The 16,830-nt window shown below is 43.6% G+C and overlaps 1 protein-coding gene across 1 annotated transcript in view; it reads left to right on the plus strand.

Annotated features, from left to right (window-relative positions):
* LOC145355489 (uncharacterized) overlaps nucleotides 1-16,830 on the plus strand; it is a 440,243-nt gene that overhangs the window by 56,757 nt on the left and 366,656 nt on the right. Inside the window, exon 2 of the mRNA XM_080207658.1 lies at nucleotides 6,305-6,360. The gene's annotated coding sequence lies outside the window, so the exon portion shown is untranslated. The remainder of the gene's footprint in view (nucleotides 1-6,304; nucleotides 6,361-16,830) is intronic.

Here is a 16,830-nt window from a genome sequence, read left to right on the forward strand (position 1 = left end):
CTCTCTGCCTTAACACTGACTTCTCAAAGCCAAGGATTTGCATGTTTTTAAGACTTTTTCAGGGGTACAGCAGTGAGGTGTTTTGCATGCAGCAGTTAATTTGGGTTCAGTCCAAGACACAGACGTCGTGTAAGATGTAAAGAGAGAAATCAGTCATGCACTGGTTCAAAGCTGCTTTTTCTTTTGATTGTCTTCCAACAATTCAGCGTTCTTGTTTTTTGCGAAGGACCATCTCTGTTTGTTCATTTAGTTAGTGACAGCAATCGGGGTTTGCTCAAGTGCGCATGTTAGGAATGGCCTCACAGATCTTCAAATTAATGTCTAACTTGATGTCAGTTATTCACTAGAAGTCATGATGTGGAGATGCCAGCGTTGGACTGGGGTGGGCACAGGTTAAAGTCCAGCAGGTTTATTTGGTGTCACAAGCTTTCGGAGCACAGCTCCTTTATCAGGTGATTGGAAATTGGGTTCACAAACAGGGCATATATAGACGCAGACTCAATTACAAGATAATGGTTGGAATGCGAGTCTTAACAGGTAATCAAGTCTTTACGTGTGCAGACAATACGAGTGGAGAGAGCTTTAAGCACACGTTTAGAGGTGTGAATTGGCTCCAGCCAGTACAGTTAATGAGATATTGCAAGCTCAGGCAAGTCGTGGGGGTTACAGACAGTGTGATATCAATCCAAATTCCCAGTTGAGGCCATCCTCGTGTGTGCGGAGCTTGGCTATCAGTTTCTGCTCAGTGATTCTGCGTTGTCGTGTTGCGAAGGCTGCCTTGGAGAACACCTTAGCTGAAGAGGCCGCAGGTTGCATGGTTTTGTTGGTGGAGAATTGTGTGTGAAGTTGGAATAAAGAAATAAAGATATTTTATGAAGAAGCAGAGCTCCTGTCTCCTTTTACTCCACAGCAACCGAGGGGCTCAAACAGTGCAAACCATGGATACTCTGCACATAATCTAGGATCAATAGATGGACTTAGTCACCATCATACTAATAAGAACATAAGAAATAGGAGCAGGAGCAGGAGTAGGCCATCTAGCCCTTCGAGCCTGCCCCGCTGTTCAATAAGATCACGGCTGATCTGAAGTGGATCAGTTCCACTTTCCCGCTTTCTCCCCATAACCCTTAATTCTCTTGTCAACCAGAAACCTATCTACCTGTGACTTAAATATATTCATCGAGGTAGCCTCCACCACTTCAACGGGCAGAGAATTCCAGAGACTCACCACCCTTTGAGTGAAGAAGTTTCTCCTCAACTCTGATCTAAACTGCCCGCCACCCCCCCCTTTATTTTAAGGCTGTGTCCTCTAGTCCTGCTATCCTTTCTAAGTGGGAAGAATCTCTCCACCTCTACCCTATCTATCCCCTTCATTATCTTATATGTCTCTATAAGATTCCCCCCTCAGCCTTCTAAACTCCGAGTACAGACCCAGTCTATTCAATCTCTCCTCATAGGCTAACCCCCTCATCTCCAGTATCAGCCTAGTGAGCCTTCTCTGCACTCCCTCCAAGGCCAATATATCCTTCTGCAAATGCGGCAACCAAAACTGCACACGGTACCCCAGTTGCGGCCTCACCAGTACCCTGTACAGTTGCAGTAAGACCTCACTGCTTTTATATTCTATCCCCCTTGCTATAAAGGCCAACATTCCATTCGCCTTCTTGATCACCTGCAGACTGGGTTTTTGCGATTTGTGCATAAGGACCCCCAGTAATATCAGACATGATATTACCAGACTGATTCCTGGGATGGTGGGACTGATGTACGAGGAAAGATTGAGTCAGTTAGGATTGTATTCACTGGAGTTCAGAAGAATGAAGGGGGAATCTCATGGAAACCCATAAAATTCTAACAGGACTAGACAGGGTAGATGCAGGAAGGATGTTCCCAGTGGTGGGAGTGTCCAGAGCCAGAGGTCACGGTCTGAGGATACAGGTTAGACTGAGGTAAGGAGAAATTTCTTCACCCAATTTGTGGAATTTTCTACGCCAGAAAACAGTTGAGGCCAAAACATTTCATGTTTTCATTAAATATAGCACTTGGGGTGAAGGGGATCAAAGGATATAGTGGGGGAGGCAAAATCTAGCTATTGAGTTGGATGATCAGCCATGGTCACAGTGAATGGCGGAGCAGGCTCGAAGGGCCAAATGGCCTCCTCTTGCTCCTATTTTCTATATTGTGCCCAAGGACTACTTAGTTTGCAAGCAGTTGGAGCTTAATGACTTGGGGTTCAGGAATTATTGAGTGGAAAGGAAGGCAGAAAGGGAAAGATGGTCAGGTTGCATTGTTGATAGATGATATTGAAGTAAGATATTAGCATAGATGAATCTGGATGGAGCAAGTTAAAAACCAACCAGGGGCAAAAATCATTGCTGGGGATGGTATTCAGGCCACCAAACCGGAGCGACGATGCTGGGAAAAGCTTTAGACAGGAAATCAGATGCATGTGTGAAAGGAACATCTTGTGATTATGGATGACTTTAATCTGCATATAGATTGAGATGTTAAAATGTAACCGGTGACAATTTTGTATGGAATGTAATGTGACCAGTGGTAACGAGCTGTAAGGGTGAGCTGACCCAGTAACCCATGAATCCAATTACAGAATGATGTGATGGTCAGCTGACCAACCTGATTCCCTATAAAGAAAAACCTGTTTTAGAATTGTGGTAGGCTTGGAGTGGCCCAGGGCAAGGCCCTAAGTTTGGAGTAATGGTGTTTCTTTTCAACCATTTCTTTGATTTACAAGTTGGAGTAAATTTTCTTATTGTCTGCATTTGAAGAGTTCCTTCTGAAGAAGCGTGGGGAGTCAGATTTGTCACAGTACGATAGAGGAGGAATTTCTGGAGTATGTACAAGATAGTTTTCTGGACCAACACATTGAAGGGAGCAGGCCATCTTCGACTGGATGTTGTGCAGTGAGAGAGGATTAGTTGGCAGTCTAGTTGAAAGAGAACCTTTTGGGGACGAGTGATCATAATAGAACTTTTTGTCAAGGTGGATAATGTAGTTGATTGAGACCAGGGTCCTGATTCTCAATAAAGGTAACTATGATGATATGAGGCATGAGTTGGCCATGATGGGCCGGGGAAATATTACTGAAAGGAAAGACAGTGGACAGGCAATGGCAGCCATTTAAAGAATGAATAGGTGAACTCCAGAAGTTGTGTATTCCTGTTTGGCGCAAGAGTGGGAAGGGAATTGTGGCCAAATTATTGCTTGTACCCGCTTCCAGGAAGAAGCATACAAAATGGCAAGAAAAAGCAGTAGGTTTGAGGATGGGGAGCAGTTTAAAATTCAGCAAAGGAAGACGAAGAGATTGACGAGGAAGCGAAAAATGCAGTATAAAGTAAGCTCACGGGGATCATTTTAAAAACTGACTGTAAAAGTTTTTAATGGATATGTAAAGAGAAAGATTGACAAAAACAAATGTAGGCCCCTTTATTATCAGAAGTGAGAACTCATTACGGGGAATAAAGAAATGGCTCAAGAATTAAATTTGTACTTTGCTTCAGTCTTCACAAAGGAAGACATGAATAATGTGCCAGAAGAGAGAAACATGTTTTAGTGAGGAGCTAAAGGAAATCATCATTAGGAGAGGGATGGGATTGGGGAAGGGGTGGTGGATAAATCCTCAGGGCCTGAAAATCTTCATCCCAGAGTACTTAAGGAAGTGGCCCTGGAAGTAGTAGATCCATTGGTGGTTATTTTCCAAAATTCTTTAGACCCTGGAATAGTTCCTACAGATTAGAGGATAACTAATGTAACCCTGCTGTTCAAAAAGAGAGAAAACAGGGAACTATTGATCAGTGAGCCTAACATCGGTACTGGGGAAGTTGCTTGAGTCTATTATCAAGGATTCCATAACTCGGCATTTGGAAGGCAGTGATGAGAACAAAAGGGAAATCATGCTTGATACATCCTCAAAAAATTCCAATAGATTTACCTAGTAGAGTAGACCAAGGAGAACCAGTGGATGTGGTTTATTTAGACTCTCAAAAGGCTCTGAGATAAGATTACTATTGCAAAGTTAAAGCAGTGGGATTGCAGGTAATGTTTTGAGATGGATAGAAAGCCGAGAGTTGTTGTAAATTGTTCTTTTCTGATTGACCGCTATGACTAGTGGGATTCTGCAGGGACCTATGCTGAGACCCCAACTGTCCACATAAGTAATTTGGAGGAGGGAACTGAATGTATTACCTCCAATTTGCAGATGATTCAAAGTTGGGTGGAAGGGTGAGCTGTGAGGAGGATGCAATGATGGTTTAGCCTGTCCAAATCACGTTAAGTGTGTGGGCATCTGCATGGCAGGTGTGGCATAATGTGGATAAATGTGAGGTTATCCACTTTGATAACAAAAGGAAGGCAGATTTATTATTTGATTGAATGTAAATTGATAGAGGGGGATATTCATTGAGACCTTGGAGTCCTAGTGCATCAGTTGCTGATAGTACAGGTAGAGAAGGCAAATGGTATGTTGGCTTTCATTGTGGATTTGAGTATAGGGATGTTTTGCTGCAATTGTATATGGCATTGGTGAGGCCACACCTGGAGTATTGTGTGCAGTTTTGTGTTCTTATCTGAGGAAGGCTGTCCTTGCTATAGAGGGGGTGCAGTGAAAGATTACCAGGCTGATTCCCGGAATGCCAGTCTGTCATATGAGGAGAGACTAAACCGGTTAGGATTATATTCATTGGAGTATAGAGTCAAAGAGGATCTAATAGAAACTTATAAAATTCTAACAGGGTTAGATTCAAAAAGAATGCCCCCATTGGTGGGGGAAGTCCAGAACTAGGGGTCATAGTTAGAGGATAAGGGGTAAATTTTTTAGAACTGAGGTGAGGAGACATTTCCTCACCCAGAGTGGTGAGTGTGTGGAATTCACTACTACAAAGTAGTTGTGGCCAAAACGCTGTGATTTCCAGAAGAAATTAAAGATAGTTCTTGGAGCTAAAGGGATTAAGGGATATGGGGGGTGGGGAAGAGCAGGGAAATCATGATATTGAATTTGATGATCATCCATGATCAAAATGAATGGCTGAGCAGGCTTGAGTGGCCTGTTCCTCCTTCTAATTTCTCTGCTTTTTATGAGTGAGAATTGGACTTCTACTACACGCTTTCTAAAGTGTAGTCAGCCGTCTAAAGGAAAACTGTGCAGGGTGTTACAGGATGTATTTATTGGTGTATATGTCATCATCAAATTACAAGAATCTGATTAACCTCCAGCTCCCCATGGGCTTAGTGACCATGTCCAGGTTATTATGGTTCCATTCTGTCTTGATTTGTGATGAAGCGTCGAGCTGCGAGTTGGGAAAAAAATCAAATTTTTGAACCAAATTCCCTCTGCGTTCGAGAGATCTTTTTGTTTTCAAGTTGCAAGGCGGATTGGAGATTCTGAAGGTGTTTCTGAGAAGTTGCATTCTCAAATTGCTGCTAACGCATTCCATGTCCTTTGACAGTTCCAGAACATTCCCTGTTTCAGCTTCATTGTAAGAAGTCTCGCAGCTCCAGGTTAAAGTCCAACAGATTTGGAACGAGGAGCTTTCGGAGCAGTGCTCCTTCATCAGCTGATTCACCCAATAGAAACATAGGGTGGAGAGAGAGGAGGCCATTTGGCCCTTCGAGCCTGCATTCATCATGATCATGGCTAATGGTCCAACTCAATAGCCTAATCCTGCTTTCTCCCCATAACCTTTGATCCCATTCGCCCCAAGTGTTAAATCCAGCCGCCTCTTGAATACATTCAGTTTTTGGCATCAGTTTCTTCCTGTGGTAATGAATTCCACAGGCTCACCACTCTGGGTGAAGAAATGTCTCCTCACCTCCGTCCTAACTGGTCTACCTTGAATCCTCGGACTGTGACCCCTTGGTTGTGGACTCCACCACCACCGGGAATATCCTCCCTCCGTCTACCCTGCCTAGTCCTGTTAACATTTTATAAGTCTCTGAGATCTCCCCCTCATTCATCTGAAAACAATCCTAACGTAGTCAATCTCTCCTCCGTATATCACTCCTGGAATCAGCCTGGTAAACCTTCGCTGCACCCCCTCAAAAGCAAGAACATCCTTCCTCAGAAAAGGAGACCAAAACTACAGGCAGTGACTCACCTGATGAAGGAGCAGTGCTCCGAAAGCTCGTGATTTCAAATAAACCTGTTGAACTTTTCAACCTGGTGTTGTGAGACTTCTTACTGTGCCCACCCTAATCCAACGTCGCCATCTCCATATCTTAAGCTTATTGGTCACTCTCAGTCCAAGTGGCTTTTTTTTGTCCTTTTGTTGAGTGTTTCTTTTTCTTTCAGGTTCCAGATGCAACTTGCACAGGATGCAAGCTGGAGAACCCTCAGGCGTTATTGAGGTGGGTGCAATTATATTCCAACTTCAGGAGTAAGAAATACATTGATTACTGTTTAGAATACAATTTCTGCCTCTCTGGAACTTGACTTGTTTGTGTTTGCCTACAGAAGTGCGTGATTTTGTAATTCAAACTCAATTATATAAAGTTGTACATAGTGGTGCTTGAACTTTTGCACAATGATATTGTTTCTGTTCAAGTAGCCGAGGTTATTCTGGAGATTGAATGAACAATGTCGATGAGTGTTTGATGATCCACTCGCGCGCACGTACACAGGTAGCAAATCACTCGAGTACTCCATGGAACATGAGGTTAAGGAAGAAGCTGGTTATTACTGAATAGAATGATATCCGAGAGGAGCTGGACCCTCAAGTGGTTGAGTGAGCGAAATGCTATAATGGTCGTTAAAAGGAAATTAAAACTTCCCACTAAGCCTATCATCATGGGTTTGGGGAAAAATCAACTTTCAGAAACTTCAAGTCATCTAACTCATTATAGGAAGGATGTGACTGCATTAGTGAAGGTATGAGGCAGATTGACCAGGATGTTGCCTGGGTTGGAGCGTTTGAGCTATAAGGAGAGACAGGATAGGCTTGGATAGTTTTCTCGAGTAGAGAAGGTTGAGGAGGGGGGGACATGTTTGAGGTTTGTAAGATTGAGGGGTATGGACAGAGTGAATAGGGAGCAGCTATTCCCCTTGGTTGAGGGGTCAATCACAAGGGAGCATAGTTTGAGGTGAGGGGCAGGAGATTGAAGGGATTTGAGAACATGTTTTCATTGAGGGTGGTGGGAATCTGGCAAGGTAGAGAAGGCTAGAAATCTTACAACCTTTAAAAACAAAAAAATTTGGGTGACCTCTTGAAATATCATAACATTCAAGGATATGGGATAAATGCAGGAAAATAGGATTAGCATGACCTTTAGTGGTAGATGTTGTCAGACTTGATGGGCCGATTGGCCTTTTATGACTCTATATTACACCTTGCATGCTGGCTTTATCTGGGAAATCCCACAAGAGGCACGCGCAATATTGGTGCTACTATCTCAGTGACCAGAACTGAATTCAGTTTGCAATAAATATGGAAAGAAAATATCGAAGGTGAAATGCTGACAAGGAGAAGTGCTGGCATCAGAATAATGGGGGCAGGGCTCCTGAGTTGGGGGGCGGGGATGATCAGGTGAGTTGGGAGGGTCCAGCCGCCACTCTGCACTCGGACTGAGTGACAGAGGGAGGAAGGCTGGGCTGGGCATCGGGGTGGTGTGGGGAGGGGGTTCAGCCTGCTGGGGAAGGGGTGGCGGAGGGGGCAGCCGTTGGGAGGCCGGCAGACAGATGGACACACGCATCGTGCTCCACTCAGCGCTACGCTGGAAATAAGCCCCGCTCCTTGATTTTTGAGCGTAATTTTATGCTCAGGCACTCCTGCAGTGTAGAGTGTGGGAGATTCTTCTTACGTTCCCGCTTGAAAAAAAACCAGCGTGATTTACTCCAGTTTTAACGCAAATGTGACATTTAGAATTTTTCTGGGAGAAATGCCTTCCTAAGGCAGCAGTTTCCGAGGAGGGAGGTGGGGGGGGGGAACAAAACTTGGACCTGTTAAGAGCCCTGAGGAAAAATTCCACGTGAAGTACAGAAATCACGGCAAAGATATGAAATCAATACTTTGCTGTTGTCTTCACCAAGGGCACAGGAGATGTGAAGGTTACACTAAGTAATGGATGGAATAACAATTGATTCAGAAGATTATCAACATTACTCAAAGTTAGGCAGCCCCCCCAGTCAAAATGGAGCATGTCCTCAGGAGCTAATGGAAACAAAGGTAGAGATAGCAGAGAGATGTTGGTCACAATTCTTCAGAGTATTAGCAGCACTGCGCAGAAATTAGGAGATCGTTTGACCCAGAGTGCTGATACAGGCTGTCTGCAAGACCTTATTTGATTTATTATTGTCACATGTATACATTGAAAATATTGTTCAGACAAAGCATACCGTACATAGCAAAGGAAACAAGAGAGAACAGAACGTATTGTTAGAGTCGTAGCTCGGGTGCAGAGAGAGATCAGCTTGATTGTAAGGTAGGTCCATTCAAAAGTCTGACGGCAGCAGGGAAGAAGCTGCTCGCGAGTCAGTTGGCACATGACCTCAGAATCTTGTATCTTTTTCCCCGACAGAAGAAGGTGGAAGAGAGAATGTCCGGGGTGCGTGGGGTCCTTAATTATGCTGGCCACGTTGCCAAGGCAGCAGGAAGTGTAGACAGTCAATGGACGGGAGGAAAAGAGTTAGAATGAAATTCTAGAGGCATAGAATGAGAGTAAAAGACGGAATTGGAAGGCATGCTGGGCACAGCTTGCAAGAAGCCACCTCACTCCGGCGCCATCTTGAAAAATCAGGTCGTGCAATTTCTCAGTAACTTTTCCAAATATTTATGGATTGCTTTGGAAAAAATGCTTGGGATTCTGCTTCCTCCCCATTTTCTAGTAGGGAATTCCGTAACTTCATTTCATTTACGTAGAGAATTGTTAATTTGGCACTAAATTTTACAAGTTGCAGTTAAATTTATGTCTGCTCGTCCTTCACTCGCCATTAGAAATATTTTTTCTTTTTTTAAAATATTCTGAAGTTAACACCCCTCAGATCACCTCTTAATGTTCCCATTGAAAAGGGCCTTTTTTTTTCTAGTTAATCCTGAGAGCTTGAGCTCTGGAGAAGAGTCATACGGACTCAGAATGTTGTTTAAGTTAAGTTTATTTATTTGTGTCACAAGTAGGCTTACATTAACACTGCAATGAAGTTTCTGTGAAAATCCTGTAGTTATCTGTTCGGGTATACTGAGGGAGAATTTAGCATGCCCAATGCACCTAACCAGCATGTCTTTCTCCACCAATGCTGCCAGACCTGCAAAGTATTTCCAGCATTTTCTGTTCTGAAGGCTTCTTGTTCCTGATATAAGCTTGGTAAATCTCTCCTTGTCCTTCCTCCAATACTCTGATCATCTTGAAGCACTCAGCACCAGAGATTTTTTGAGGATGTGATCAGTAGAGTAGACAAGGGTGAACCAATGGATGTTGTGTATCTAGACGATCAGAAGGCTCCTGACAAGATCCCACGCAAGATTAGTCGACAAAATTAAAGCTCATACTATGGGGGAAATGTGTTAAGTATAGAGAAATGGTTGGCAGACAGGAAGCAGAGAGTTGGAATAAATGGGTCCTTTTCAGAGTGGCTATGCAGTGACTAGTGGGGTACCGCAGGGTTCAGTGCTGGGACCCCAGCTATTCACAATAGACATTTAATGATTTGGATGAAGGAATGGAATGCAACATCTCCAAATTTGTAGGTGATGCTAAGCTGGGTGGCAGTGGGTACTGTGAGGAAGATGCCAAGAGGCTGCAGGGTGTCTTGGACAGGCTGACTGGGCAAATACTTGGCAAATGCAATATAATGTGGATAAATATGCGGTTATCCATTTTGGTAACAAAAATAGGAAGGAAGATTATTACCTCAACGGTGGCAGTTGAGGAAAAGGGGAATTGTAATGTGTCCTGGTGGAACAGTCGCTGAAGTTTGGCACGTGAGTTACAGACAGATGGTGAGGAAAGCTAATGGTATGCTGGCCTTCCTAACAAGAGGATTTGAGTTTAGGAGTAAGGATGTCCTAAACATCCTTGGTGAGGCCACACCTTGAGTATTGTGTGCAGTTTTGGCCTCCTAGTTTGAGGAAGGACATTCTTGCTATTGAGGGAGTCCAGGGAAGATTCACCAGGCTGATTCCTGGAATGGCAGGACTGACATACGAAGAGACTGTGGATTGACTGGTCTTGTACTGACTGGAATTTAGAATGAGAAGGCATCTCATAGAAACATATAAAATCCTGATGGGACTGGACAGGCTCAATCAGGAAGAATGTTCCTGAGGTTGGGAAAGTCTAGGACTAGGGGTCACAGTCTAAGAATAGGGGGTAAGCTATTCAGGACTGAGATAAGGAAGAACTTCTTCATTCAGAGTTGTGAGCCTGTGGAATTCTCGACCACAAAGCTGCTGGAGCCAATTCATTAGGTATGTTCAAGAGGGAGTTGGATGTGACTCTTGTAGCTAAAGGGATAAGGAAAGAAAACAGAAGGGTGAATACTGAAAGTGCATGATCATATTGAATGGTGGTACAGACACAAAGGGCTGAATGGCCTACTCCTGCACCTCTTTTCTATCTCTCTATGGATAATGTGGACAACCATAGTTGAACCCTCTTGATTTATAACATATTGCTGGTTGTATTTTGGTTTTGGATGCCGTAGCCCTTTGTATATCAATCCAAAAATGTCATGTGCCTTTCTTTAAACACTGCTTTATCAGCTTGTTCTCCATTGTCTAAAGATTAGTCAATTTCTCAGGTAAGTTGAGTAAATTTCTCAGTTACTTCTGTTCAAGTCTTTATCACTCGTAGTATATTTTCCCTACTTGTATCTGTGTCATAGTCCAGAAAGCCAGTTGGCAAAAGATTGAACTGGGCTGAATCTTTACATCTATATTTATTTACAGAGTTACAAATTAAAAGCATATGCCTCCCAACCCAACAACCATAGTTTTTGTCTGTGGCCTCCTTTATAGGAGGTTCAAGTGAAGCCCAGTGAAATCCCACCACCTGCATACAATTAAATACAATTAATATGCTGGTAACTATTTGTACGATCTAACAGTAAATAGCTGTGCCTTCCTGATGTTATCTAAAATCCTTTTTTTTTGAATTGCATTGAAAACCAATTTAAGATGATCAGTCAGCAGTCAGTGTGGCTGGCTCACTTGCACATTGTAGAAGCCACGTATATTCACACAGGGTAAAGGCAGGCTACAAACTGGAACCTGAAACAAAAACAAAGTGCTGGAAAATCGCAGCAGGTCTGACAGCATCTGTGGGGAGAGATTAGAGCCAATGTTTAATGTGATGCGAAACATTGGCTCTATTCTCTCTCCACAGATGCTGTCAGACCGCTGAGATTTTATAACATTTTCTGTTTTTTTTTATATTCACACAAGGTCCTGCCATTACACAGACAGAAGGAACACTGAACTTATTTTTTTCAATTAAATTAAAGATTTATTCTTGATGGAAATGCCTTGACCAGTCAGAATCAACCTGCCTGGGTTGATTTTGACCAAAATCTTGGCAGTTAACTGTTCCCTGCTGCATGCTCTATTTCTGCCAATCAGAGTCCACTTGCCAACCAATCAGAACTCTCTTCTCACGTAGTATAAATTGTTGGTCCCTTTATTGTTGGTAACCTTGTGATCTGTCCTGATGAGTACAAGACAAAAAGCTTCGACAACCTTTTTTGTTTTTAAGCAATGTCCTTTTATAATAAGCCATGTTTCCTGTTTTCATCATCTGAGAATATTGATAGTGTGCAAGAAAAGAAAAATATTAAAAAGAAAAATCACTGATTCTATCACTAACCATCAGAAGACCCCATAATTCATGTCTCTTCAGTTTGATTTTAAACCTGACCATTTTCTATTCATCAACTGACTTTGAATCGCCAGATTCCCTGCGGCACTGCACATAGTAACCTCAACCTTCCCCTGTGACATTTTATCGGATGCCTTTTGCAAATCAACGTGTGCAACGATCACTGTCTCCTCATTGATCATTGCTTCATCGAAGGATTGTTTCTCAGACAAATCATTAATCAAGTTTCTCCAAGCGGACTATGATTTTTATCCCAGCGAAGCAGAAGTGTCACCGGGGACGGACATATTGGAGTTTACTGTCAACGTGTTGTGAATTCAATCTGACACTCTTTGTTGGAGTGCAATATGTATAAAATGCAATCGATGGAACCGTTCAAAAGATCATTTCTTTGGATTGCCCATGAGCAGTCTGTGAGTTTAAGAAAACTGGAACACTGTTTTTGGGGACAAAAAATAAAGAATAGCCATAGTTTTCTTTTAAATCAGGATGTGGGGATGTTGTCATTGGACTGGGGCGGGCACAATAAGAGGTCTCCATGACACCAGGTTAAAGCCCAATGGGTTTATTTGGAATCACCAGCTTTCGGAGGGCCGATCCTTCATCAGGTGAGAGGTATGGAGAATTTAGCATGGCTAATGCACCTAACCAACACATCAAGCCACTCACCTGAGGAAGGAGCAGCGCTGCTGTAGTAACTCCATGGAGGCAAAAGCCCCGTCACCAAGTTACTTTATTTACAACGGACAGCACGGTAGCACAGTGGTTAGCACTGCTGCTTCACCGCTCCAGGGACCTGGGTTCGATTCTCGGCTTGGGTCACTGTGTGGGGTTTGCACATTCTCCTCGTGTCTGCGTGGGTTTCCTCCGGGTGCTCCAATTTCCTCCAGCAGTCCAAAGATGTGTGGGTTAGGTTGATTGGCCAGGCTAAATTGACTGTAGATGCATAGGTTAGAGGATTAGTGGGTAAAATATGTATAGATATGGGGATAGGGCTTGGGTGGCATTGTGGTTGGTGCAGACTCGATGGGCCGAATGCCTCTTTCTGTACTGTAGGGTTTCTGTGATTTCTATGATCTGTACACAGCCAGCTCTGCTGTTGCTCCCTGCTGAATGCAGGCTGGGAGTTTGACACACCAGCTTTGAATAGGGAGCATGAGTCTCCCTAAATTAACCATCAATTAAGACTAATCAGGTAGCTCTTCTGCATACCAAACAAGTAAATGAACTCAAATTAACTTGGGGACAAATTAAAAGGGGCAGTCCCCCCCACCCCCAGGAAGGGGGGACAGCCCGAACAAAAACCAAAGTCGAAAGGAAACTTTAAATCAAAAGGTGATTATTAGGCTCGATAACACACCCCAGCCCCTGCGGTGCCCAACGGGCGCGGAAGGCGTCTACTGCGCCCGTGGACACCGCATGCTCTGTCTCCAGGGACTCCTGGCTCATCAGGTAGTTGATACTCTAGCAAGCCAACCTCATTAGCCTGGCTGAAGTCATCACAGCTCCGAAAACTCGTGATTCCAAGTAAATCTGTTGGACTTTAACCTGGTATTGAGAGACTTATTAATTTTAAATCCAGGTAGATTTCTTTTTTAAGTTATAATTTTAAATAGGGCCAATCATGATTGAAAGAGAAGCTGGAATGAACGATGCTACACAGCTGGTCTTTTGTTCATCAGAATCACTAAGATTGCTCTCCACGCAAATCACGACTCTTTCATCAGTTTACTTCTCTGAAATGCTAACTTATCTCTCTCCTTTTGGAATTTTCCATTGGGTTAGGCCAGTTCCATTTCCTCGTCGGAGGAGAGGCTGCTTCGGGATATATTTTTGGTTGAAAACCTGACTTTGGAAATGATGATCTGGAAGTTTTTCACTTGCAGCATTCCGAATGATGATGCACCCCAGAGCCAAATGGAACTTTGGGTTGGCTCAGAGGTGGAATGAACCTGTTGTGTATTCGTGTGGGCAAGGCCAGAGGTTGTAAGGGCGACTGGAAAAGTGCTCGTTGGCTTTTGGTTTGCGGTGATTGTGGCCGAGGAGAGTTTTATTTCCCGAGGGCAATGCACCTGGTATCTGAAAAGAGAGAGGTTGGCATCGTACAATCGAGAATGAGTCAGCCATTCAGTGTAGAACGCGTGGCGTCGTCTCCATTACTTGCAAAGTGGGAAGAATGAGAGATTCTGTGCTCGGTGAAAAGTACTTGTGTGTCCGTGAATTTGCCAAAGAATGTCAGTGATGAATAAAAAGCTTCATAATGCTGAGTGTTTACACACGGATGTGTGCCAAGCATTGGAAGAATATGCCTTGAGGTGCAGTGAACTTTGCATACTTGGGTTAGAGTCTCTTTTTTTTCCAAAGTGTAACCATTGCAAACCACTAAAGTGCTGTTTGTTTTTGCAAGCGGAACAGGGTACACCACACAAAAGGGCTGTTCTAAAAAGGTTCAGACTAGAGGACTGATACTTGAATTCAATGCCTTTGATTGCTACAGCTCCCAAAGGGAAAGGTAATCTCTAGAGTTCAACTCTGCCAATCGTGTACCATACTGCCCAGGCTGTGTTGGATGATGTTGTCAGAATGTGCACTTAAAGGATTTTCACTCTAACTTTGCCCACCAGTGCCACTAATAAATAAACTTTTTAAACTCGAAACTCACTTCATAGGTTTTATCCCTTCAACTCTGGCCAGGAGGTGGCGAGGGGAGGGCAGTTGTAATGAGGTATTGACAGGAGGTCTGCTGAACACTGGGGAGAATCAGTGAAATTGCTGCACGCAGTCTGAGCAATTGTAATCTGCTCTCATGCAAGCAGAGGGCATTTTTGTGGCCTTGCACTGAACCAGCCCTGGGCGCTGCCAACCAAGCCCTGTTAAACTGTTGCAGTTTTGAGATTGGTACCAAATGCAAACGCCCCCTTCTGTTTCGTGCATTAATTTTGTTAAGGTCTGGAATTATCTCCTGCAATCTCTACAGTCTCATTTTGAGATGACGCTTCCAAGCTGATTCATTAAACAAGTTCATGGGTCTCCTATCTGAAAGGCCATCTCTTTTTTTGTATGGCTTGATAGTGCTCCTGTCAGGAAACTTGGGAAGTTTTATTATGTTAAAGAAGATGTAGCATGTAAGTTGTCAGTAGCAGTTTCCAGGTTTTCATTGAAGGCCGTGACTTTCAATGGGGTGGCACAGTGGTTAGCGCCATTACTGCACAGCTCCAGGGACCTGGGTTCAATTCCCGGCTTGGGTCGCGTTCTCCCCGTGTCTAAGTGGATTTCCTCCAGATGCTCTGGTTTCCTCCCATAGTCTGAAAGACATACTGGTTGGTGCATTTGCCATGATAAATTCTCCCCCGATGTACCCGAACAGGTGCCGGAGTGGCGACTAGGGGATTTTCACAGTAACTTCATTGCAGTGTTAATGTAAGCTTACTTGTGACACTAATAAACAAACTTGTAGATTTTTTTTTATAACTTGATTTCACAGCACCAATCCAAGCTAATGGTGTAGTTGGAATGAACTTCAGTTGCTTTATGATTTTTGTTGGGGGTTGGTGGAATTTTGGGGCAGTTTGGGTTCACTTGACTATGAGGAAAAACCGTACTGTTTATTTCCTCCCCTTCACGTGGTGCCTGACTTTGCTTGTAAGGGTTGTGGCCGTGAAGATTGTGGGGTTCCAGCCATCCAGCTTGCGTTTCGAGAGGAGCAGTGGACAGTCTTGGGAATAAAGCTTAAAGAATATTTGATTCTGCTTCAATGCGCAGCTTTAGTATCTTGGAGATAGTGGGCGGGATTCTCCAGCCATTCACCCCATTGCCGTGGGACTGGAGAATCCCAATGAACAGCCACCAGCGGCGATGTACTCTTTGAATCTTTTTGACTTTGAGTTGAGAATTTAATGTGGGGTTGAGGTCAGCCAATTTGATCAGTTGATTCGCCATCTAAGAACTGGATATGGGAGTTTTAGGTTTATGGAGTGATTTTGTGACTTGTCCCTCTGCTGCCGTTCAGTTGAGATCCCAGTTCCACCCTGACACGTGACCAGTTCTCAGATCCTCTGCATACCTTGGGGAAACATGCTTGCTGTGCGTGTGTACGGGGGGAGGGGAAAAAAAATCCAGATGAGGTGATATCCTTGTTAATCCTGCTGCGTAGAGCAAACATTTGGAAGAGGGCGATGATGGAAGAATGTGGGGGACCCCCCACCCCCCCCAGGAAACCTGTCGAATCCCTCCAAAACCAGCCCATCAAATGGGGTTTAGCCATTTTGAGGGTTGCGAATGTCAGCCTTGCTTGTTTGTGTGATGGAGTTTTGTTTTCAGAAGCTTGTTGCTTTTTATAAACTAGCACACTATGTACCGTGTGTGGAGCCAACATTTTAATGATCATTTTATGTAAGGTTTTCCATGTTTGTTGCTAGGGGTTGCTATGGACACGTGTAATTAGTGCCTGGCTTGTGTACGGTGAGGCTGGCATGCTTGGGGAATTCTAATTAAATCTGGAAACTAAACAAGATCTTTATTATATTTAGTTATTTGTACATTTGCTGTGGCCAGATGGGCATATTAAATAGAGGGGATGTCTTGAAGGACATATTTTTCTTAAGTTTAATACAAATAGTAATTTTACAAGTGTGGTGACTGGAGGAAATGTTCTAATTTCAGTCTTTTGGCTCTGCCAGTGTTTAGTACACTGTGAGTTCCTCTCGCTGGTTTTGTAGTGCTTTTTAGCTCCTTGACTGTCAATCACTTTTCGCTACACCTATCTTTCTCGAGTGTCAAAGATCCTTACCCTGATTAATTTTCACTTTATGCTGTTTGCGAGCTTTTTTTTTAACAAAAAACCTGCACCAGCCATCACAGAACCACTTACCGCTTCCTATCAAAGCAAATCCCTGCAGATGCTGGAAATTGGCAATAAACGCAGGAAGTGTTGGATAAACGTAACAAGCCTGGTGGCTTCTGTAGAAAGTCCAAGCGAGGCCCGAGGAATCGGCAGTGTCAAGGTCAGGAAAA

Source organism: Carcharhinus amblyrhynchos, chromosome 19, assembly GCF_965287045.1.
Source record: "Carcharhinus amblyrhynchos chromosome 19, sCarAmb.v2.hapA, whole genome shotgun sequence".
NCBI classification, from domain to species: domain Eukaryota; kingdom Metazoa; phylum Chordata; class Chondrichthyes; order Carcharhiniformes; family Carcharhinidae; genus Carcharhinus; species Carcharhinus amblyrhynchos.